Genomic DNA, 25,246 nt, shown 5'->3' with positions numbered 1-25,246 from the left:
TGATTACTTCTTGTTTGCAAATGTGACTTTGCCATATCACTAATCCAGATGTGTCTTGAGAAATTACTTAATAGTTTCAAGATGATATGTAAACTAGAGAAATAGTAATAAGTGTATATAAACTGAAGAAATGCCATTTATGTCTGTTTGCTTTTATCATTTTATATATCCTCTCTTGCTGTAAGTAACAGGAAGAATTCAAAGTATTTCATATAGAACATAGTGACACTAAGGTACACCTAAAATGTATTGAACAGTAGAATCTTTACCACAGAAATTCAATTTTCTTTATAATATAATAGTGTAGAGGTGCCAGTTAATAGAGAATGCTTCATGAAAACATGTAAAACCAGTTTCATCTTACTGTTTTTCTTAATTGAATATCCACCAGTATTTGTCTTAATCTCCTGAATTTCTTAGTATTAAATTAGATGTTGTTAAGGAAGCAAAATAAGCTATTAAATTACTTCACAGAATACAAGCAAATGAAAATATGTAAGGAAATAAAAGTAGACACTCTAACAAAATGTTTTCCACTTAGGGAAAAGAATATCTTTGAACCTTTCTTCCTCTGCTTTTCTCCTTTTCTCTTTAGAACACACATACAGAATGACTGCAGCAGAATTTTAAATTTGTTTCATATTATGATTCACTCCCCAGCAGTAATAAGGATATATGTGTATACACTTCTTGGAATTCTCCAACTTACATAATTTTGATAGCCAGACTTCAATTTTAGGAGAATTATCTTTTAATGTCACTGCATTTTCTCATCAGCTTTTTTTTTTTTTTTTTTTTTTTTTTTTTTGTCTGAGAGCCAATTTAGCTCTCCTATGACCCAAATTTGAATGTCCTCAGAACTAAAGGCACCATTAGGTCATCTTTACATTGTACAGTTGGCTTTAGTAAACTTACATCTCTGCTAATTCACTAAGTAGTTTGCATCATTTGTATTATTTTCATTGTCTCATATATCTTTACGCTTTTATTAAAGACTCAATTATATAAATATAGGGTATCAAAATTATGTGTATGTTCAGTATATGCCATGGTTTTCGAAAATGATTTTATATAAAATTAGGAACATTTGTCTTATGAGATGTTTTTAAGAATTATCCTCAAAAGCAGGCTAGCAAACATTTTCAGTAAAACGTAAGATAGTAACTATATAGGTCTCTGCTTCCACTACAGTCAATTAAATTTGACATCATAGTGTAAAAGCAGCCACGGGCAATAAGCAATTGAATGATAATGGATGCAGTCCAATATAGCTTTATATATGGAGACTGAAATTTGAATTTCATATGATCATCACAAAATGCTATTCGTACTTTGATTTTTTTCAAATACTTAAAGATGGTAAAAAAAATAAAAAAAGTAGCTTCCAGGCCATATGAAACACAAGAGGTGAACTAGATTTAGCACACAAGCCCTCGTTTGTGATACTAACTCTACGACAAGGGAAATTATATCTATCTATCTATCTATCTATCTATCTATCTATCTATCTATCTATCTATAGATAGATATTTAATTTAAAGCAGTTTTAAATAAAATTCAAAATTAAAATTAAACAGGATAATATAAAATTAAAAATAAAGTCACCCTTCCTAAATTCCCTAAAATCTGTAGCATGTTTTATGCTTTTTTTTAATTTAACTAAAGTATATTACTTAAAAAAAAAATAACAGTACACTTAGATTATAATCAAATGTAGCAAAGAAAATACTGATACCTTATCACCAGACCTCCTTTTCCAAGAAACCGATTAAAGTATTTTTGTTTTTGATACTTCAGATAATCACCTGAATATCTCAAAATAATATGATTAAACTGCTATTTCTGGATTTATCAACTGCTCTGTGCTCCATATCCAACCTCTCAATAAATATATCCTCTTTTCATTTTTCCATTAAGTTACCTTTAAAACATTAAATGATATTTTGAAATTTCTATTATTTATTCTATCAATATATATTTATATTAATATATTTATTCTATTAAATATAAACTATCTTCCTTCTTTGCAACCATGTTTTATTAGTCATAAAGGTTCTACTTAATAAAATCAAGAGAAAAGTTGTATGGTAGACTTTTGTGTTTTTTTTTTTATTTGTTTATTTTTACCAAATTACTTTGATAGTGACTCCATAAATGTTGATCATTTCTGCTAAGATTTATAATATAGAAGAATCAAGTTAGAAGACACTATAGCTAATAAACAACATATCAGGGTGTTATTTCCCTGCAGTTTTTCATTTTCCAGACTGCTATGTAATATAAATCCTTTTTTAGTGGCAGCAGACAGGTCTGGGCTTTTGGTGCACTGTGTGTATGTTGCTGATACAAATTTATGGCTGAACTTGTCTAGTGTATCACTCAGTGAGGCAGTGGTTTGCTATTGGCATCCTGGAATCAACCCAAGTCCTCCTGCTTTAATCTGAATGCTTTGCTCTCTATGCCTGAAGTACAATTGCAACTTTGGAATTTTTCCAAACTGTTATCATTCGTTAGGGCCACAGTCTTCTAAACCCCATTACTTCTGGTTTTAATTTATTTCCTCGATTCGCTGGAATATATCCTCTAGTAGTTTCCTGGAAAAGCATGCATGAGAAGTAAATTTTCTGTATCATTTCATGTCTTTATTTTGCCTTTATACTTGGAGGGTATAACAAGATATAAATTCTAGACTGACAACCATTTTCCTAGCATGCTTTCTTTGTATTCTATCTTCCAGTGTGGGTCTTTTTTCCATGAGACACCTGATCTTCAGTTGTTGGGAAGTTTTGTTATACAACTACTTTGGTATATTACTCTTCTATCTCTTATTTACTGTTCTGTCTCAGAAGACATACTATTCTGACATTGGCACTCTTCTAATAATTTTCTCATTATCTTCTTATATTTTCTATTTGTCTTTTTTCACTATTATTTTGGGAGCTTAACTTGCCAATGTCTTTCAATTCTTTTACTGAAAAGTTTTGTTTATTTTGTATATATTTTTCCTAAGAGAATTTTTTCCTTTTTTTTTTTCATTAAAACCTGCATTCATTCTTAAATTAATGCAAGACTTTCCTCTGTCATCCAGAGGATATTACTGCTTTTTATTTGTGTGTTTGTTTTTTTTAAATGTTTTCCTGTTCTTTCAAATAGCATTGTTTCCTCTGAATTCCTTTATTCCACATTTTGGAGATTTTCATGTTTGTATATTTTCTCTTTATATTAAAGAGGAAAGTACTGAAGTGTTTGGCTTTGCATTGAGCTAGTCCACTAGTTGGGTTCATTGCACAATGCTTGCCGCAGAACCAACTATTTTAATGGTATATCTCCCAGATTTCAGTAGATGGAAGTATTTTCTGTAGGGCTCTTTGCTTTCTCATAAATATTATCTGATCACTTGCTTAGAAAATAGCTGCTTTCCTACTTTTGTTCTGAATACAGTAGAGAGTAACACTTGGAATCTAATCACTATGCTTTTTTGCCCCTCTTTCTTTTAAACTGATATATAATTTGCACACAGTTAAGAGCATCAAGCCTAACCTTAGGCTCAGGCATATTTATATGCCTGTATAGTCACTAGCTACATTAGGATTGAAAGCGTTTTCAGTACCTTAGAAGTCTCCCTCACATCATTCTCTAGACAATATGCTACATAAATTAATCACTTCTCTGACCCCCTACAATCATAGATCAGTTCTTTCTGTATTTGAATGTACTATAAACACAGTTACACAATATATAGTCTTTTATGCCTAGCTTCTCTCATTTAGTATCATTTCTGTGAAATTTATCAATGCTGTTAGGTTATCACTAGTTCATTCTTTTTCACTGGTATTATGTAAGACATGCCTGAATGTACCAGAATACATTTATCCATTTTTCTTTTAACGGACATTGGGATTATTTCCTTGCTTGGAATTTTATAAATAAAACTGTTATAAACATTCTTTGCACTTTGTTTGTTTGTCTGCTTAATTTTTGGACATACAGTTTTCAGTTCCTTGGGGGTAAGCACCTAGAATTGTGGCTGATAGTGAATATTACATTTTATTATATCCTGCTAGAGTTTTCTAGAGTAGCTCTAGCAATTTATATTTCCAATACAATGCATGAGATTTTCAGTAGTTTTACCTGTTTACCAGTACTTGGTCAACATAATTTGAGTTTGAAACAAATCCTTTCTCTAATGTTACATTTTGTTTTTATATGTCTGATCTATTTAAGTTTCCCCTTACTCCTAGGTGTAGCTTTATTCCTTAAGTGACTTACTTTTGGCTTCTAGAGTAGGGTTTTTACATCTAGTATATGGCCCTACTTCCTAATCCATGCTCTCTGGGGCTATGACTAAAATTTTGAGGTGTTTAGCAAGACTTCTTATTAAGAGATAGTTAAAAAGACCTATTAGAATGAAGAAATATACTGGGGTTGCCAAAAACATGTATACACATGCATTCATCTTTTATCATCAGTATATACTGAGTATTACAATTTTAATACAGTTTTTGTTTTCCTTCTTAAAATGTGTATACATTGTTTTTGGCACCTTCTGTATACTGGATTGAAATATTCAATACTTCTAAGATGTCAATATCCCTCCAAATGATTTGTGAATCCAATATAGCCCACAATACCGTCCCAGCATCCGTTTTGTTATTGTTATTGTTGTTGAAATTTCCCAGCTGATTATAAAATTTATGTGGAAAGGAGTTTTAGAATATCCAAGTCTGTCTTGGAGAAGAAGAAAAAGTTTCTAAGACTTTCACTGTCTTACTCCAAAATTGATTAAAAACATACATTAATGAAGACAATGAGAAGTGGGATAAAGATTAATTAATAAAGGCAATTAGATCAATAAGAACCCACAATAGACACCCAGAAATGGACTCATACATACATCTGATATTTGTCAAAGATGTCAAACCCAAAGTTTAAACTATAACATATTTAATAGAAAATATAGTAAAATATTATGTTGGGATTAGGCAAAATTTTTGTAGAAAAATCACAGAAAGCAATAATTATGAAGAAACTCTTGATAAAATGGAGTTGAATAAAATTAAACATTTCTATTCATCAAAAGACACAGAAAAATAAAGAGATCCATCACCAATTTAAAAAAAAAATTCACAGGACATTTATTTCACAAAGGACTGGTATCCAGAATATATAAAGAACTTCATGCAAGTCAATTATGAAAGGTCAGGCAATTCCATAAAAAATGGGCTAAGAATTTCAACAGATGCCTCACTAAAAGATAATACACAAATGGCCAAAAAGCATATAAAAAACTACTCAACACCATTAGTTATCAGGGAAGTGCAAATTTAAACCATAATTAGATGTCACTTCATGCTATCAAGACAGATTAAAATTAAAAGACTAGCAACTGTAAAAGCAATTAAGGATGCATAACAACTGGAACTCCTATATATTGCTGTTAAAACATGAACTTGCACAGCCACTTTAGGAAGTAGTTTGGTGGTGTTTTGTAATACAAGATGTATAGCGAAACTAAGATGTAGTGCTTCCACTACCGGATGCTTACTTTAAAAAATGAAAACGTATGTTCACAGAAAGACATATACAAGAGTGCTGGTAACAGCTTTATTTAAAATATCCCCAAACTGGAAACAGATCCATAGAAAAATGCATTAATAAACTGAGTCATGCATACTGTAGATAAGCACTCAACAATAAAAAGAAATGAAATACTTACATGTGCAACATGTGGATGAACCTCAAAAACATTATATCAAGTGACAAAAGCCTTACTCAAAGTATATATACTCTATGATTCTATTTGTTTGAAATTCTACAACAGGCAAAACTAATCATGGTAGAAAAGAAATAAGAATAGTGGTTGCTACTTCGGGTCAGAGTGGGGATTGACTGGGGAAGGGGATAAAGGAATATTCTAAGGTTAGGATAACATCTCATATCTTGAGGGGGCTTTGTTTTGCACAGGTGTATGTATTTGTTAAAACTAAGTAAAAGTACACTTGCAATCAGTGTATTTCATTGTACATAAACATCACATCCAATGAGGAAATTATTTTATATAAACACTGAATTCTAGTTACTGATCATTTGTAAATTTTAAAAATATACAATTTTTATTGAAATAATTTTTTTAAAAGGAAATGAAATTTCCAAGGAAAAGGTAAAATAAATTAATAATTCAATTTTCATATTAATCAGTACTTACTTAAATAGAAGCATAAATATAGGATAGAATACATTAGTTCCTGTCTATTTGATTGTATTGAAAATATTGTTGGGAATTGTCTTTTAGCTTTAAAATTTCTTTGAACAGAAACAACAACAAAAACATGTTTTTAAACACTACATCATTCTCAAGCACCTTTTTATCCACTAAGCAATTTGGATGATTTAGCATTAATGTCAGCAAACCACTGCACTCATGAGTACATTTTGCTCCTCAGGACAGCTCTATTCACTGCGCAAATTTAAGTTAACAGAACCAAAGAGTGTAACATAAGAAAGTTAACTTTTGAAAAATGAAGATTAAGAAAGCCAATTAGGATCACACAGGAATCTTTGAACAAGTGGAACGTTTTGTACAACTTAAATTGCTTCTTGTGTTATACACAAGTCAGATGGGATAAATGAAAAGGCTTACCAGGCACTGCTTTAATTATTGAGAAAGAAAATAAAAATTCTAAATTTGAATTTTTTTCATTGATCGTAACTTTCCCATTGAATTGATACACATTCTCTAAAGAGCAGGCATAAACTGAAAAAGCTGAAAATAGGGATTTATTCCCCCATCTATAACAGCCAAGCAGTGCAGGTTACAAAACAGAGGCAAATGTTTCTGGCACTTGTTATGACAATCTAAGAAATTCTGCTCTTCATGACGGCCAACAGTTATTTTCTGATGTCTGTCAGATCATTTATAGGAGAGACATATATAAATTTCTCCTTGGTATTTTTTATCCAGGTCTATCACTTAACAAAATAATATGAATTTTGGTCTTAAATATTCTTTGATTCTTGTGTAATAAGAATTTCTACTGATTCTCATACATCCAGTCCAATGCCGGTCAGTGTCTCCTTCCACATTTAGCCAGTTAGTATCAGACCAAAGTCTCTTCCAGATTTCAATTTATTGGGAACGTAGTTACACAAAGATATACACTAAATAAATTATGGTTTTGGAACAAAAAGTCTTATGAGCAATATCATTCAATATAAAGAAAAAATAATAAAAGAGTTGAATCCGTGATAATAAGATATTAGTGAACTAATGTATGATTTAAATTGTAATTATTTTTCCTAAGTATAATACCAAGGGAATTAACCAATAATAAAATTTTAGACATATGATTTCTTTTCATATAAGAAAAATCATTTTAATTTAATGTAGTGAACAACCTGACGCCAAATATGTGAAATGTACATGAATATGCTGGGTTGTTTTTGAGTGAATTGATTCTAAGAATGTTTGTTCCATTTACTTACAAATAAATGCACTAAATACAATGAAGTCTTTATGTCTAGAAATAATTTTAAAATACTTGAAAGTGTTCAATTTGCAAAGGAAACTTTATCTATTTAATAATTTATAGGTTCTTGTTTTATAACAAGTAATGATGGAGGAATATACAGAGGGTGCCAAAAAATGTACACACATTTTAATAAAGGAAAAAAACTGTATTAAAATTGTGATACTCAATATATACCAATAACAAAAGATGAATACAAGTCATGTGTATACATTTTTCCGGCACCCCAGTATATTCGATTTTTTGTTGTTCTTCTTCTTTTTTTAGTTTGTTTTTAAATTAAAGTGTATTGGAGTGACAATAGTTAGTAAAATTACATAGGTTTCAGGTATACAATTCTGTAATACATCATCTATATATCATCTTGTGTGTTTACCACCTGGAGTCAGTTCTCCTTCCATCACCATGTATTTGATCCCTTTTACCCTCATCTACACACCCCTGCTCCCACCCTCTGGTAACCACTAAACTATTGTCTGTTTTTAAGAGTTTTTGTTTCTTCATTTGCTTGTCTTGTTCTTTTGTTGTCTTCAGTTTTATATACCACATATCAGTGAAATCATATGGTTCTGGACTTTTTCTGTCTGTCTTACTTCGCTTAGCATTATAATCTCAAGATCCATCCATGTTGTTGCAAATGGAATACTATCCTGCCTTAAGAAAAGATGAAATAGTGCCATTTGTGATAGCATGGTATATTCAATTTAACTAATAGAGAGCCATGCTTTGATGAGCAAAAGCTTTTTCTAATATAATGTCATCTTTTCCCATCTTTGGAGCATGTGAAAAATGGCATTTTCCAGTTCCATGCAATTGGAAGTAGCAATATAACTAATGTTGCCTACTGGGTTGTGTTCAGAGGTAATATTTATTGTCTCTTAGCCAAAGTACTTAACTGCCTGTTTGAGACCTTCCAAAATTCTGTAAACTGTCACAATGACTAGGAAGAACACCTATTCAACACATTGCAGTGATAGGTTAACGAAGGCTTTCCAGGCTCCATCATTACTACATGAAAGACAAGAATACAGGGGTTTGCCTAGAATTTCATGAGCAAGAAATGATCTTTGCTGTACTACATCTGAGATTTTTTCGATTATTGAATTACAAGGTATATCTTAACATATCCTTAGGAATATAATAGATAAATAGTAACTCAACTCATTTGTTACTTAGGCAACATATGATTTAGTAACTGTAAATCAATTTACAACTGTTATTAAACATCCATGACTTCAAATGTTATGGTATGAATATCCTATGTGTTAAAAGTGAAAAACCTGTAAAGTTACATAGATTTCAGGTGTATGGTTCTGTAATACTATTATCACCCCAATAAACTATAATTAAAAAAAAAGTGAACTTGCACTTGATTTATATTCATTTAAAATAGAGGTTATAATATTATCGCAAAATGACATATCTACAAAAAAATCCAAAAGTAAAATAAAAATTTGTGCTTTCATATCCTAACCAGAATATGAAATATCCAAAACATATTCAGAAGAATAAAAATATCTTTAAAAAATTAATTTCACATGCAAAAATATTTCTAAGTTTGTAACTTGTAATGTCTTTGCTTAAAAAGAAATTCTTTACAAATTTAGAAGGTAGAAAAGCCTGTGACTTATTGTGGAATTGAAGTAAAATGCACCATGAATGCAAAGTTTAGTGGTGAGATTAGAGAATTCAGGATAACTGTTATTCTCTTACAGTGAAATTATGTGACACCATAAAGCATGATGGCACAAATATTGTTCAATAATGTCACTGTAAAGTAAACTTTACTGTAGAACAATCAGTACTGCTCCTTACAATATCTAGGCTTAACATTACTAATCGTATCACTATAAAACAATTTTATGGTGATATAAACAGTAGAGATAACGCTGTCAAGCTTTGGTGTTAATGCCTCAAATAAAACCATTAACATATTGTCTGAATATATCTCTTACAAACTGATATGCAAAGATCAGGTAGAAAAAAAAAAAACAAAAAACAGAAAATGCTCTTATAACTCCCAGCAAAACAATATAAAGTCAGTGTGTATCTCTTTTAAATGTTTTGTATCACTTCATTTAACAAATATCTGAGTTTATTTAACATGAAATGATGGCAATCGACCATCACAGCATTCTTTCCCAGAAATAGAGCAAAAGCGTATGTCTTCTTCTAAGTCAATACCTATTTGATTGGAAAGAAGCATGATAATTACTTATTGATTTAAAAATTGTTTAGAGTAATCCTTTAAAAAAATTGTGTCAAAAGAGAACAGAAGCCTTCAAGAAGCTATCTATGACTCACATCCCTGCTAAAATCTGCTCCACATGGAAGCAAAATTAAATTAAAGACACATGCATAAGTATCTACAACACATTTCACCATTTATTAAAAAAACAAAAACAAAAACCCTTTATTTATAATGTAAAATATTGACTTATACTCATCTTTTCTATAACTTATGAGATGCAGCTATATTTAATTATATCCATTAAATGGAAAGGCACACTTTAAAATACTACTTAGCATTCATTCTTGACAAACTTTTGAAGGCAAAAGAGCATTAAAATACCCCATAAAATATGAAGTTTTGCTCAACACTGTCTATTTTCAGTGAAAGGTAAGGTAATCACCATACCCCTGTGGTATAAGATTCTATTAAAGAGGAAGACATAGCTCTAAAATATGAAATCTATTGAAAAGTAAACCCACATAAAAATAAGACATGTTATGTAAGAGTCTCAGTATGATACTTTGATGTTTATCATGCATTGCCACTTTTAAAACATTTTATATAGAGCCCAAGTACTGTTCACAAAAACATTATCACATAATACTGAGAAACAAACAAAAATTGTCAGAGAAGTTGAGATATCCCTAATAACCACTTAAATTAGGCTTGATAAAGTTAGCAAAATTTCATCCATTCTTTGTTAATGTTAGCATTAGAAATGCTACCAAGTCATCTAAGTACAAAGTATGAGATGCTGTTGAGTTGGCGTAGTGTCTAAGGATAGAGGAGAAAACAACTTTTTCTCGGTGCAACTGCTGTGGGAGAAGAACAATCAAACACAATTATATTCACATGGAGATCGCAGACTATTCATTAGAGCTCTTTCTTTTTTAATATGGGTGTTTACAGCTATAAATGTCCCTCAACGTATTGCTTTAGTTGCATCCTAAGTTTTGGAATGTTGTGTTTTGATTTTAATTCATCTCAACGTCTTTTCTAATTTCCTTTGTGATTTCTTCTTGAACTAATCGGTTATTTAGGTTATTGTTGTTTAATTGATACATTATTGTGAATTTCCCAAATGTCCTCATATTATTCATTTCTAGTTTCATTTCATTATGATAGAATTACATAGTTTATATAATTCTAATCCTTTCAAAATCGCTGAGGTATGTTTTATGGCCTAAATGTAAGGTCTACCCTGGAGAATGTTCTATGTGCACTTGAAACTAATATATATTTTGCTGTTGTTGAAGTAAATGTTCAATAGATACCTGTTAGGTCTACCGGATTTATAATATTATGTAATATTATGCTATATATATTATGAGTCACTTTTCTATAATCTATTCTATGTATTGGCTACTTTATATTTTCTCAAAATTGCTTGAAAAATTGATACACATTTTGTATTTTGCTATAAAATTTATTTTTCTTTAGGAAGATCACCCAAACTTTTGGGCACTTACATAACTGTTATCTGTCATAATCTCTGCAAAAACAGTTGAGCTTATATCACATGGCCTGCATGAATCCAGCCATTTTTCCTCAATCCTAATATTTTGAATTATAAAATAGATTTCATTTTTATAACAATAAAATAATATCATTACTGTAAAACTAAATATTTTAAAGTCAAATAATAAAAATCAAGAAGGTACCACAGAATGCCTTCTATTTAACACTCAAAGCTTTGTTTCCATCCTGGTATAAAGTATATCAAGATAAAAATAATCAGCTTTCATCATGTCCATATGAATTTTTCAGCTAACTAGATTTGCAGTGTTATATTTTCAACAGGTATATAAAATATTATCATATCTCCCATATCTCTATTGAATTTATCCTTCAGTATAACCTCACAAACTCTTTACAATCGGGCTACAAATGATATTTTCTTGACTTTCTCTTTAGTGTTTGTGCTACCATTCTCTCCACATAGTATGATGTACTTTACCATCTTCACAGCCTTCAGAGGTATGTGGCAAAGCTCCTCAGAGATGATACCAGAGCGGTTTTCTTAAAATATTGTCACTGTACTTTCTGCACAAATTTGTAAAATACTTATGCCAAATACAATAGTCTGAATTCTTTTTTAAAAACCTTTTCAAAAATTTGTATAACATAGGGAATGAATGAATAAAGATGTGATAATTTAGCTTCCTTTTTCGGAATGTCATAGTTAGTGCATTTGCAGTAGGAGTGCTACAAAGAAGACATGTTTTGGGTTTTATCATATACTCTGTTATAACAATTAGTATAAGGAAGGATGAGGGACAAAAGAATAAAATAATATGACTCTGTCAAGGCTTTCCTGGCTCTGAGGTTTTAAGACAAATAGGAGATCTGAAGAAATTGATAAAAATTGTTGTTACAAGAAGATACATTTTTTTCTATATAAATATAAGCAATCATTTACTATATCCTCTGTTTTTAAAACAAAATGAAAATGTCAGTATGTTAACTATAAATGCTGAAGAATCTTCTTCAACCAAGCTAAGCTATTGTCAACTTTTTTAAACTGGAAGCTATTTCCCCAGATTTCCTTTCCCTATATGGTTACTGATTACAGTTGCCAAAAGAGAAACTACAGGAGAGTGGAAAGATTAAAGTGAATCAGTGGCCCTTACTCTCCTCCAATATGAGCTAATTAAATGCATATTTTATTGGTGATGTCCGCCATTATTTTTAACATGCAGACTGAAGAATTTCTAACAGACACGATCTATCACAGTAAACCAAACTGAACAATGATAACACCATATAAAATACTCATATACATCTTTTGGCTAAGTACAAGTTACAGAGGTTAAATAAGCCTGATCTAAGGGTCCAAGGAAGCTATCTCATATGAGATAGACTATGATGCCAGGCAAATAACCCTAATTGTGTTAGGGGTATATTTTGAAAATATCAGCCACAATAGAAGATGAGATGATTTTCTATATATGGGTCCAAACCAGAACACTTTTGGAGTGTAAAGTTCCTCTTAAGAATTACAAGTGAATTGAACTGTCAGGCAAATCAGCATATCTGGTCTCACTAGTTTGCATCTAGAGTTGTTATTCTGCCAGAACATGTTAGCTGAAAAATATAGATTGATATTTGGGAAGTAATTTTTTTTTTTTTGGTCTGGAAAGTAAATAAGTTTTTTTTAAAAATAAAAAACTATCAAGAAACTAGAGACTTCTGCATGTGCCCTGTACAATGTCCATCTCTACTGCGTTGCCTGTCATCAGCTTGTAGTACAGGTGCCCTTGTTCATTTCTGCAATGCATGTACTGACAAGGATTGGAGTTCTTATGCCAATCATGTTTATGTGGATACTGCTTTTGCTTAACAATTGAGGGAAGTTAATGTTTCTGAAAAAAAACAAACTTCACCGAAAAAGAAAACTATTAAGCAGATGACAATTATGGGCAATTCAGTAACTTTATATAATAAACACCCATTATCCAAATGTTGTAGTTCCATATTTAAAACTCACATGGAAACTAGGAGACAGGGAAAGAGCTAATGATTACTAGCAGCTCATATTGATCGCTCAGCTGTGACTCAGCACAGATTGACAAGACTAAAGATTCTAAATAATTATTGAAAACAATCTTGCCAAAAATATACCTCCCCAGAATTCATTAATTGTGTATTGTCACCATGATTATATTATGCTGCTATAACATGTCACTGAAATCTTAGCCATTAGGAGAAAATAAATTTGAAATTAATAATGCTTTGAAATACTTTACGTAACAACGTGTACCAATGTTCACAGATTAATATTGATTCTATAAATCAAAAATACAACTGTCTTATTTTGTTGTTCACAGATCTTCAATATACCACCAAGTTTCGGTAATATTGCGATACTTGAATATTCAAAATCTGTCTTATAAACTATATCTTAATTATTTTTTTTCTCACCAATTTTGGAAAGCCTCTTTGTATAAAATTGTTTTTTCACATTTTCTAAAATGCCTTATCTAGTCTTCCTTGGTTTTCATGAATATTAAATGTTTGGGGTTTTTTTGTATTTAAATATTTATATTATTTCTAAAATAAAGCATTTTTTAAATGTCCATTTGTATATTTTTAAAATGAAAGAACTTCCATTAGTGATTTTTTTGTTGTTTTGTTTTGTTTTTCTTTGTTTTTTTTAATGATGGAGTTTCTTTTGTGGAGCTGTATCTGCTTTCCTATTGAAGAGATAGTTTGGTCTTTATTTATTTATTAGTTAATCTCCATCAGACCTTGAAGTGTTTATCAACAATCTTGTCACATTAAGATAAGATTATTGCAGCTCCCTCAGCTGGTTTGCCTGATAAGAGTTTGTTTGAACTCCAGTTGGCAAAGATTTTTTGTAAAAGAGGATAATTCTTTTTTACCCATTTTCCTGTCTGCTCAGAAGCTTTTGCAATCTTTGTTACCTGCTGCTACAACAAAGCACTCACTTTAGAATTACCTCTCACTGCTTAAATCACTTTGTGGCTTTAGTCCACGACATTTAAGAAACTTCTAGCTTTCAGGTAGCTGTGAAGATAGAATTTTCTGACTGTTTCTATTTTGTGCAAAGTTTGGAGAGACAAACCTTTTTAGGCTTTATGAATGTCATCTTTGGGAACTCCTATTACTTGAGTGTGAACATGATAGGCTTTAACTGCATTACACCGGAGCTCTAGGTTAGCCCACAGTCGGTGTGCTATCTGAAGTGCTGTTCAGTTCCACTCCACAAAGAATTTTGGAGGAGATAAACACACATTTTTGTCATAAAATTCATCAGGAAAAATTAAACAGAAAATCAGATTAAATGTAATAACTTCTCATAATTTCAAGTTGATGTGTTCCGTTTTCAAATTACAGCTAAATAGCTTATTTAAAAAATGCCTCTTTATGAAACAGTATAACAACAAAACAAAACAAAACAAAAAAACAGAGTCCTTGGAATCAGAAGATTTAAGATCATTTATCATTATTATTCTTTGCCACTACGTGGTTATAACTTTACTCAGCAGCTCCATTTTCTATTTTATGTCAGGACTGAAAGAAAAAAAGTTTCAAAGTCCTTAATTTTGTTGTTATTACCTGCCCCATCCCTAACAAGCTGCAATTCAATGTGTGGCACACTTGGGGCATTAGGGGACACGTGTGGACACCTGAGACATCATTTGTCCCAGGGACTGATTATGAAAAATTGACTGCACGCTGGGTGCCAGAACAGTTTTCTCTCTCAAATAGGAAAGTCTGCAAATTTTACTTAGTATAATTAAGTTTATCATAATCTGGCTTTCATCTATCTTTGACTTTATTTTTTACTAATTCCTCTTTTTCCATATTCTGTTATTATTTGATTTTCTCAAATGAGCCGGGTTGTGACTGCCTAATGATCTAGTCCCAAGTCCCAAATTTCAGACTCTACACTCGCTGTCACTTCTCTAATTTCTGCATCTCTTCCCTCAGTTAAGACAATTACCCCATATATTTGCAACAAATCCCATTTTTATTAGCTAACATCAGTTTCTGCTACAATCATTGCAACTTGAGCTGTTACAAAAATTGCCATTTGATATGAAATGTTGTTATGAAAGACACTTAAACATTAAACTGACCAAACTGAGGGCAGATAATGATTTCTCTATCCAGGGCTAGGAGGACAAACTTGGGGCTTGTGTTGTGGCAGTGGAACTGCTTAAACGATTGTTCCATTGAATTTTGAATTTCAAAATGTATCTTCAACTTACTCGCAGCTTTTGGTAGCATTTACAAATACACATATTTTTCATTTCATCACATGCCTAGAAAATTATACTTGCTTTTGTCCCTAACTAAACATTTGATTCAGGGGCTGCTTCAGTTTCCACAGTCCTTGTTTCTGCCATGCTACCTAAAACTGAGGGAATAAGTTACTCAGCACACCTCTTCCTATTCTGAGAACAGTGAGAGCTTTGCTTTGGGAGCCTGACATTAAACTCAGGATACTGGAATGCTTGGCTGTTTCTTATACCTTCTATAAGATTTTTCATCAAAAGGGCTACTTTCCTAGTGGGCCTACCTGAAAGCAGAAAAGAAGAGCAAAGCAAGCCATTCATGCAATTTCTTGCTAAAATTTCTTTTTCGCTATGATCAGTTATGTATGAATGCAGAAGTGAGGGAGTAATACATCTTTAAGATTAAAAAAGCTAAACCCAGTGCCCCATAGTAAAATTAGTGTGGGAGATGACAGGAGTAGGAGATAAGATGAGCACTCAGGAGGACCCAGAGAAATAGGCAAACATGAATTCTCCTGGCCCTCTAAATCAGAATTCTAGAAAATCAAGGTGGCCCCTTCTTACCACTGCCCCCCTCAGAAACAAACAAACAAAGAACAACTCACAATATTCTTCTCTAAAAGCATACCCATGGAAATGTAGTCTGGGGAATGGCAAGGGGGATCTTCCCATTAACCAAGTTACCTAACAGTTTCACTTGGCTTCATGGCAGAGGTCAAAGCAGAGGTCTAGGGGTTACACAGCCTCCGTTGCCTTCAGAAATAGAAATCCCCAAGTCAGGACTTAGGTTCAAATAAATCAACAGACAACTGTTTTCATGGTGTTGCATTGCCATAGAAACCATAGGACTACACAAAGAAATTTTATGATTGCTCTATTACCAGAGCAAATTCCCGGCTGTCATAAACATGACAGAAGTAATTTTGAATGCTAAAGCTGTACAGTACCCAGTAGGGAAATGATCCTCAGTGCCCCATGCCGATGTGCTCACTGAGAGCACTGGAGAAAGGGAATCTCTTCGGTCATAAATCCTGACCAAGGGACTCACTCAACAAAGAAAACTCACACAGTGCTTTTCAACAAGCTGTGCTATTTGCTTTGATCTATAAGAACTGTAACATCGGATTCCTTTTTTAAAAATCTACATTAGAGGTTTTGAGAGGCTTATTTTATGAAATTAAGCTTTCTTGAAAAAAAAAGTTTCTGCGATGCATAGGCATACGCATATTTTTGCCATAGTTTGCAATATCATGTACGTACTTATAGATGTAACAGGGAGGAATTCATATTGATTTGGTTCTCAATGTAGTTGTTAAATATCATTGTGGAGAGCTTTTCTTTGGCGTTCATTCATGACAATATATTGGATAGTTGCATTATACCTGGGGGGGCATTCTTAAAAAACTTACAGTAAGGGAAAAATGTTATTATGTGTGTGGTCATGTGTATTGGGCAACCAAGTGGTAACCTGTGATTATTATCTTTTTCCACCAGCATTCTACCCTCTAGCTTCTATTAATAGAACTTACTCTTCTGAGTAGTTAGTGTCAGTCATGTGACCAATGCTGAGAAAACCATAGCACCCAAGGCCTGGACAAAATGACTAGTCAGAGAAGTGCTTGTTCCTTGAGCCATGTGAACTAAAATTCATGCGTGGAATTGTCCTTCCTGAGATCCCGGAGAAAGTATTCTTCTTCCTGTCTGGTAAAAAGGTTTAGTAACTGAAAAACTACATGAAGTTATGCTGACAAACAGGAAAATGCATGAACATCAAAAGTTAAAGCAGAAAAGAGATGTATAGAATGGCTGTGTTCAGGCTGTGAGACTGCCCTATTTCTGAAGCACTGCCCTTAATTATTTGAGTTACCCAGTGCTCTTCAGATAAACTGTGTGTTTCTTAAATCATTGTTTCTTGGGCCATGTTGAATGATGTTCATATCATTTGCGACTGAATGAGTCCTGAATAATGCAGTTCACTCCCAAGCCTGACATTTTTAGATTCTAAGATACTATGTTTGTTACCAGAAATATACCCAGGACTATTTCAGTGTTCAATAAATATTAAAAAGCTACTAATCAAAAGCAGCTCTTCCATGATTAAATTTGTCATTGGTCTTTTAGATTGTACTATATTTAGTGATTCAATCATAACAACCACCTGAAATAGCTATTTGTAAAAATGAAAGCGATGAAAACATATGATTAAAGAGAATGATTTCCCGCCTTTATTCATCTTCCTTAACTCACTTAAAATTATTTATGAAATTAAGCTTTATTGAAATAATATAGTTGGATAGAATATTAATTTTCACTAAACTAATCTTTATGAAAAGCAAGATCACACCTGTTTTGTTTAACACTGTATCATATAAAAGATCCCCTGTTAATATTTCTAGAACTCGTAAATGATTATAACTATGCTACTTGCTTTCTTGTCATACTCGGCTGCTGGTCTCACCTCTCTGAGCCTCAGTTTTCTTATCAATAAAAATGGATATAGGATAGTGACATGTTTTGTGTATTCAATGAATGTTTAAAATCTCAGAGTACAATTAGCACAGGCAAGCAGAAGAAGACTCATGGATCTATCTACCACTGAACATGTGGCCTAGAACCAGTTACTTCACTTTATCTGTACATTTTAAGGGAAGTGTGATGATTCTCTTTTATTTCTCCCATCTTTATCAGTCTTGATATAAATGGATAGTTTCTTTGCCTCACCGCAATAATTTCGAGTAGTGAATATGATTACAAAACAGAGAAATTTAAATTACATACACTTGATACAAAATCTTTTATAAAATAGCTAAAAAAGTTATTATATGGTTATACAAGTATATTATAGATTATATGTAAAACTGAATATTCCTAAAATTAGTTATTATGGATTTTTTTATTTGCTATAAATATATAGGTGAAAGTAATATACCAATAAACCATAGGTAGGAGTAAGGTAAGAATGACAAGGAAGATCTTTGGAAGAGTTATTAAGAAGATGGAAATTAGATGATATAAACAAATAAAAACAATCTCTCATTTTTAAAATAGAAGCATTGTTTCTGTGTTTTTAAAAAGTAATTATTTCAATAGGGGTCGATATAACTGGAACACAATTCCTGACTAATCTGTGTCCTGTAGATTTCTGAAAGATGAAGAATAGAATGAATTATCACTCAGCAACCGAGAGCAAATGGTACCAGAGAAAGAAGAGCTGGGGAAATGGTTTATTTCTTTCCCCTCTCCCTCATCTTGAATTGCTGAGTGGAGAACAGACCATAGAGGAATAGACTGGGAACAGAGACACAACTCATAAAGGCATTATGTTAGTCTGGGCTAGACATGAAAGAGTCCAGGGCTGGAAGATAAGAGTGATAGTGTTGAGAAGTAAACAAATACATGTTTTTAGAAATATATTTTAATGCTTGGTCAAAAAAAGGGACTTCTTGAATTATGTGTTAGATATGAATGAAAGTGAAGAATAAAGATTATTTCAAGGATCATAGCTTCATCAAATATGTATACGACTGGGAGAACAGATAGTCAAGAGAAGGATATAAGAGTTTCCTTTTAGGTATCAACGAATTGGAGAATTCAGGTAGAGAGATGTAATATATTAAGTGAGGAACTTGGAGGGCAAAATGAGAACTGATACATTAATTTGGAAATTATCAGTTTATGCAGTATTTGAAACCCAAGAAAAAATGTCATCAGTAGTGAGAGAACACAACCCAGGAAGACAGCCAAGGATTAATACCTACGCTACACAAACAAGAAGAGATCTATATGAGGAGAAGAATCTCACAAAAAAACTTAGAAGTTCCAGGGAGATAGAAAAATCAGAATAGTGGTTTGTTCTAGAAATCAAATGAAAAATTGTATCATGAACAGTATGTTCAAGACTGTTAAAATTTGTTGTAAGTCAAGTCATGACTTATAGCATGACAATAGCATAGAATTGGCCATTAGGTATGAAAAGGAATCCTTGGAAAACTTGACAAGATTATTTTCAATAGTATGGTGTGTTTTATACCTTATTGAAGAGGTAAAAGCTATAAGAATAATTTATAAAGGAAGTCAATAGATACAGAAAACTTCTTAAATTTTCTTTAGAAATGGACAAGATAAATATTATAGTAATTTGATGCACAGAAAGAGTTTTAAATTTAAATTTTGGGTGAGATATAGTTTGTTGTGTGTGTGTGTGTGTGTGTGTGTGTGTGTGTGTGTGTCCCATTTCATCTCACTGCGTAAAAGATTTTGTTCCTCAAACTTGCAGCATTCCGAAAGTAATCCAAACAATTGGAAAAACTACGTCTTAAATAAAATACATGAATAGTTATTTTCCTCATGGTTATGTAAATGTTCAGCAAAATGTTTTACTTCTGGATATAACATTAATTATGTAAGTTCATAGAATAGCAAACAATTAATGAGGCACTTTTCAGGATCTTATTGTTTACTCCTCATGGCGTTTGTTCTAAATTAGCTTTGGATGACACATGCTATTATTTTTCTTAAGCAGATATGGTAATAGGCTGTAGACAAAAATATAAAAAAAATAGAAATATATGAAATTATTTATCTTATCAAAAGAAACGGAAGCAGCACTTTTCCTTGTTCAAATTAAATTAAGAAGAGGTCCAAGATGGCAGATTACGTAACCACTATGTCTACTTCATCCCAGGATTACACCAAAGTTACAAATAAATTATAGAATAGTCAACCTCAAGAATCACATGAAGACTAACTGAACAGAACCCCTATAACTAAGGATATAAAGAAGAGGACACATCTAGACCGGTAGGAGATGCGGGGACGTGAAATAGGCTGACGCCAAATCCATGGATGGTGGCTGAATGACAGGAGGGACACCTTCGTTGCAGATGACCCCCTGAAGAGGAAGGGGTCCCAGCCCACACCCTGGCTCCCCAACCCAAGGGGCCTATGCCTGGAAGAGGAGCTCCCATGGTATCTGGCAGTGAAAATCAGCGAGGACTCTGTCTGCCCCAACCAGTGGGATGGAGGGCAGCTGGAAACTCAGAGCCATCTTATAGAGACCACACACAGACTCACTGGCTAGCAAATACTCACCTGGTCTCTGGTGGAGAGGCAGCAGCTTGGAAGGCCCACAGATGTGCAGAGGAGAACTGAGTTGTGTGGCTTCAGGGCAGGAGCTAGAGGGAGAGGAGCCATTGTTGTCCCTGTGGGGAGCCTGACACACATGTGGCCTATAGGATGGCTCCATCTTTTCAGTGTTGAGCCCGACCCCAAAGGGCCACATCTGGGACTGCCTTGGTCTTGTGGAATACACACATGTGCACACTGCCTTGGTCCCCCCACCTCCTGCACAGTTGGTGCTACCTCTCCCAGGACACACTTGACTGCTGGACTGCTGCCCACACAACACAGGCTGCAGAAGCCCTTTTTGGCACAGCTGCCAGCCCTTGGCTCCCCAGGAAACATTTGCTGGTGGGTGGCATAGCCATTATGGAAGTAGAAATTGCTAGGAGTGCTGTTAGAAAAGAGAGCTATGTAAGAATGATAATTATGCCAATTACCAAGCCAAGGTCTAGTATAGGGCTTTCACTTGTGTTATGGCAGCATGGAGAATGGGGAGTACTTATGTCAATGGTCTTTTCCTGAACAGTGGTTTTAGGTCCTCTATTGGGACATGTGTGTGTGTCATGGAGAATCTTCCTTTGTCTCCTTGGGGACTGTCAGGTGTGCTTAATTGTTTTCACCAAATCTTTTTGCCATGTGGTCCTTTTTTAGGCTAGAGAGATACCTCTGCAGATTACCTGAGGTCTGAATGAGGGAAGAGAAAGAGAAATTTTTGACTTTTGGTATGCTTAGTAATTTTTCTTGATAGCCAGACATGATGTAGTATTTTTTATTTGTTTAAACTGTGGTTACTAGACCTTTAGTAATGTGGTGGTGAGCTGTGATAAGATGTTCTCTAGTCCTATAATTCCTACTCTATGTACTCAGAGTACCTCTGAACTCTGAACTTCACAATGTTTCTCAGTGGTTTCTGTTTTATTTTGTTTTGTTTTGTTTTTTCTCTCTTAGGACAGATTAAAGTCGGGCATTTCCTTTCCCCCACATGGAATGTTAGAGCAGGCTGTAATTGCGTATTATCCCTTCCCCCAGGTCAGGTAGGCTCGGGAAAAGCCCCAGTAGATTAGGCTTTAGTAAAATTGTTTCTTAAGGACCAGTTGTGTTACAAAAATTCTGGGGTGCATTTCAAAATAGTTACCTCTCCCCTTCATCTACCAGAAGTAGAAAGGTATTTTTCTCTGCTATTCACAGTTGGAACCTGGTCAAGTGCCTGGAGGTAAGACTCACAGACATGTGATTGCCTACCATGACTCAGTGCCCTTGGAAATTTTAACTCTCAGAGTTGTCCACACTGAGCCTCCAGCGATTTTTCAATTACAGTTTGGTTTTCCTACATTAACACTGTTCCCACAGATATTTCTGCTGGTAGGTTTCTCCCTCAGTAATCTGTGATTCTCTGTATTCACCTGTTTCTCCAATTATGGGGGCAGTAGTTTGTCCTATAACTTCAATTCTCTGACAGATTCAAGAAGAGTTGTTGATTTTTCAACTTCTTCATGTTTTTATTTGTTTTAGGACAGAATGAAAATTTCCAAGTTCTTTACATGCTCGACCAGAAGTCAGAAATCTTGATTTTTTTTTTTTAAGATTAGTTTTATATGGTGCTACATTGCTATAAATCTTTAAATTTTGAGACTATGTGACTAATAAATTACTATTGATCTCTTCTGCTTAGTGTTTTGTGTCATGTGTTTGACTGTCCCCATGACTCTAGGGAGGAAATCCTTTCAGTAAAAACTGGGTGAATAGAAGGTGGTTGCAACACTTGTTGATAAGATTTAAGTACATAGAAAGACTTCATCAAATGGTGGTGTGAGGTGAGCCTCTGTAAATCTTCCCTGGAATTACAACAAATGGAACAATTATAACTCCACAAAGGACTCCCTGCACAGCAGATAGGCAAGACGAAGAGGCCCACTACTGAATTCACCTAAATGTGGGTGAATCGCATGAGCAGGGGAGGGAGGAAGGGAGAAGTGCGGAGATGGAGCCGCGCTGGCACAGGACTCAGACCTAGCTCAGTGCTCTGAGCTTGCTGCATCCCGGAACTACCGCAGCTGGAGGAGAGGGAAGAATTCGGACTGCTAGGGCTCGGTTTATGGCCTACAGGGCTGAGGGGACAGCATATAACAGAACTGAACCCAATGCTCACGGCAGAGACCTCGGAGAAAAGACTGAGGGGAAAAGGCTGCAAACAGTGGATTAAGCCCTCACTGCCGAGCAGAGAATGGAAGCCTTAGGCACCGAGACTAGCTGCCCCTTCCCCACCGTCCCAGAGCTCACCCTGCCCCCACCTACCCAGTGGAAAAGTGGAAAAGTAGCAGTGTCAGATAAAAAGAACAGAATATTTGTTGTTCTGAGAACTGTGCACTGAAGACACAGATTCACAGTCCAACTAGTTCCCACAAAGGGGAGGGAGCTGTGGAAACAGGACCGGCTGTGGTAGTGGTCGCAGCCATTGCTCTGGGCCACCTCTCACAACTCACCCTGCCCCTGACCCCACCTATCTGGGAGGATCCCCACAGGAGTAAATAGAGCTGTTGAAACATACGGTCTCTGAATCTGGTGCAAGAAGAGCTTTGGAACTTCAAAAGCTCTCTGCATACCTACATGGACACGGCACCCTGTGACCCAGGCGAACTATTAACAGAGGAGAAGCCCATCTCCCAGGGAATCCCCCCATTGTGTGAGAAGTGCAGAGAAAACATAGCACTACCGAGTGAGAGAGAAAAAAAGGCTGCAGTTGGAGAGAAAATAAAACATTCTACCAACAAGTACTGGAAAACAAAAGAAAGATCTCTTCCTATCAACCTGTTGCAGAAGCCACGCCTGTAGATGTCTAGGAAGAGAAATAATAAATCATTAATTGCCATGAATAACCAAGGCAACAAGACAGCTCAGAAAGAAAGTGAAAAGTCTCCAGAAAAGGAACTTAAAGATATGGAAATATGTGACTTACATGACAGAGAATTCAAGATTGCAGTTCTGAAAAAACTCAATGAGATGCAAGAAAACACAGAAAGGCAGTTTAATGAACTCAGAAACACAATCCAGGAACAAAATGAGCATTTTACGAAAGAGATTGAAATTTTAAAAAAAGAACCAAATAGAATTTCTGGAGATTAAGAACTCAATAGAAGAAATTAAGAATGAAATACTCAGCTTAGGTAGTAGAGTGGACCAGATGGAGGAAAGAATCAGTGACATCGAAGATAGAAACCTGGAAATGACATGGATGGAAGGAGAAAGAGACTTGAGACTTAAAAGAAATGAAAGAACTCTACAAGAACTTTCTGACTCCATCAGAAAGAGCAATATAAGAATAATGGGCATATGAGAAGGAGAAGAAAGAGAGAAGGGAACAGAGAATATATTCAAGCAAATAGTCGATGAGAACTTCCCAAACTTGTGAACAGAACTGGATCTTCGAATCCAAGAAGCAAATAGAACACCTAATTACCTCAATCCCAACAGGCCTTCTCCAAGGCACATTGTATTGAAGCTGTCTAAAATCATCGACAAAGAAAGAATCCTCAAGGCAGCCAGGGAAAAGAAGACGGTAACCTACAAAGGAAAGACCATTAGATTATCATCAGATTTTTCAGCAGAAACTCTACAAGCCAGGAGGGAGTGGAACCAAATATTCAAACTATTGAAAGAGAGAAATTATGAGCCAAGAATAATATATCCAGCAAAGCTATCCTTTAGATATGAAGGAGGAGTAAAGACCTTTCCAGACACATAGAAGCTGAGGGAATTTTCTAATACACGACCTGCACTACAAGAAATACTAAAGGAGGCTATTTGACCACCATCAACAGGGACAATGTGTGGCAACCAAAACATAAAAAAGGGGAGAGTAAAGGAAAATGGGAATGGAGAAAGTAAGCATGCTGAAGAAAATGGAATACTCTAAATATCAAACTTTCTTTTACATAAACTTAAGGGTAACCACTCAAAAAAAAAAAAAATCCAGAACTGAAATATATACTGTAATAAAAGAAGAAACAGAGGGAAACATCATAGAATACCACCACACAGAAATAATAGACAACAACAAAAAGGCAAAGAAACAATGGAGACACAGCCTTACCAGAAAACTAAAGATAGAATGACAGGAAATCCTCACATATCAATAATCACCCTAAATGTAAATGGACTGAACTCACCAATAAAAAGTCACAGAGTAGCAGATTGGATCAAAAAACTAAACCCAACCATATGCTGTCTCCAAGAGACACATCTCAGCTACAAGGACAAGAATAGACTCAAAGTGAAAGGGTCAAAATTGACACTCCAAGCAAATGGTACCCAGAGAAAATCAAATGTAGCCATAATGATATCAGATGAAACAGACTTCAGGGTAAAAAAGATAACAAGGGACAAAGATGGACATTTCATAATGGTAAAGGGGACTATACAACAAGAAGACATAACAGTCATCAATATTTATGCCCCCAAACAGGGAACACTGAAATATACCAAGCAACTACTAACAGAACTAAAGGGAGAAATTGACCAAAACACAAATATACTAGGGGACTTAAATACATCATTGACAGCTATGAATAGATCATCCAAACAGAAAATAAATAACGAAATAGCAG

Source organism: Rhinolophus ferrumequinum, chromosome 5 (assembly GCF_004115265.2).
Source record: "Rhinolophus ferrumequinum isolate MPI-CBG mRhiFer1 chromosome 5, mRhiFer1_v1.p, whole genome shotgun sequence".
NCBI classification, from domain to species: domain Eukaryota; kingdom Metazoa; phylum Chordata; class Mammalia; order Chiroptera; family Rhinolophidae; genus Rhinolophus; species Rhinolophus ferrumequinum.
The sequence above is the reverse complement of the archived record's forward strand: the minus strand, read 5'-3'. Positions refer to the sequence as shown.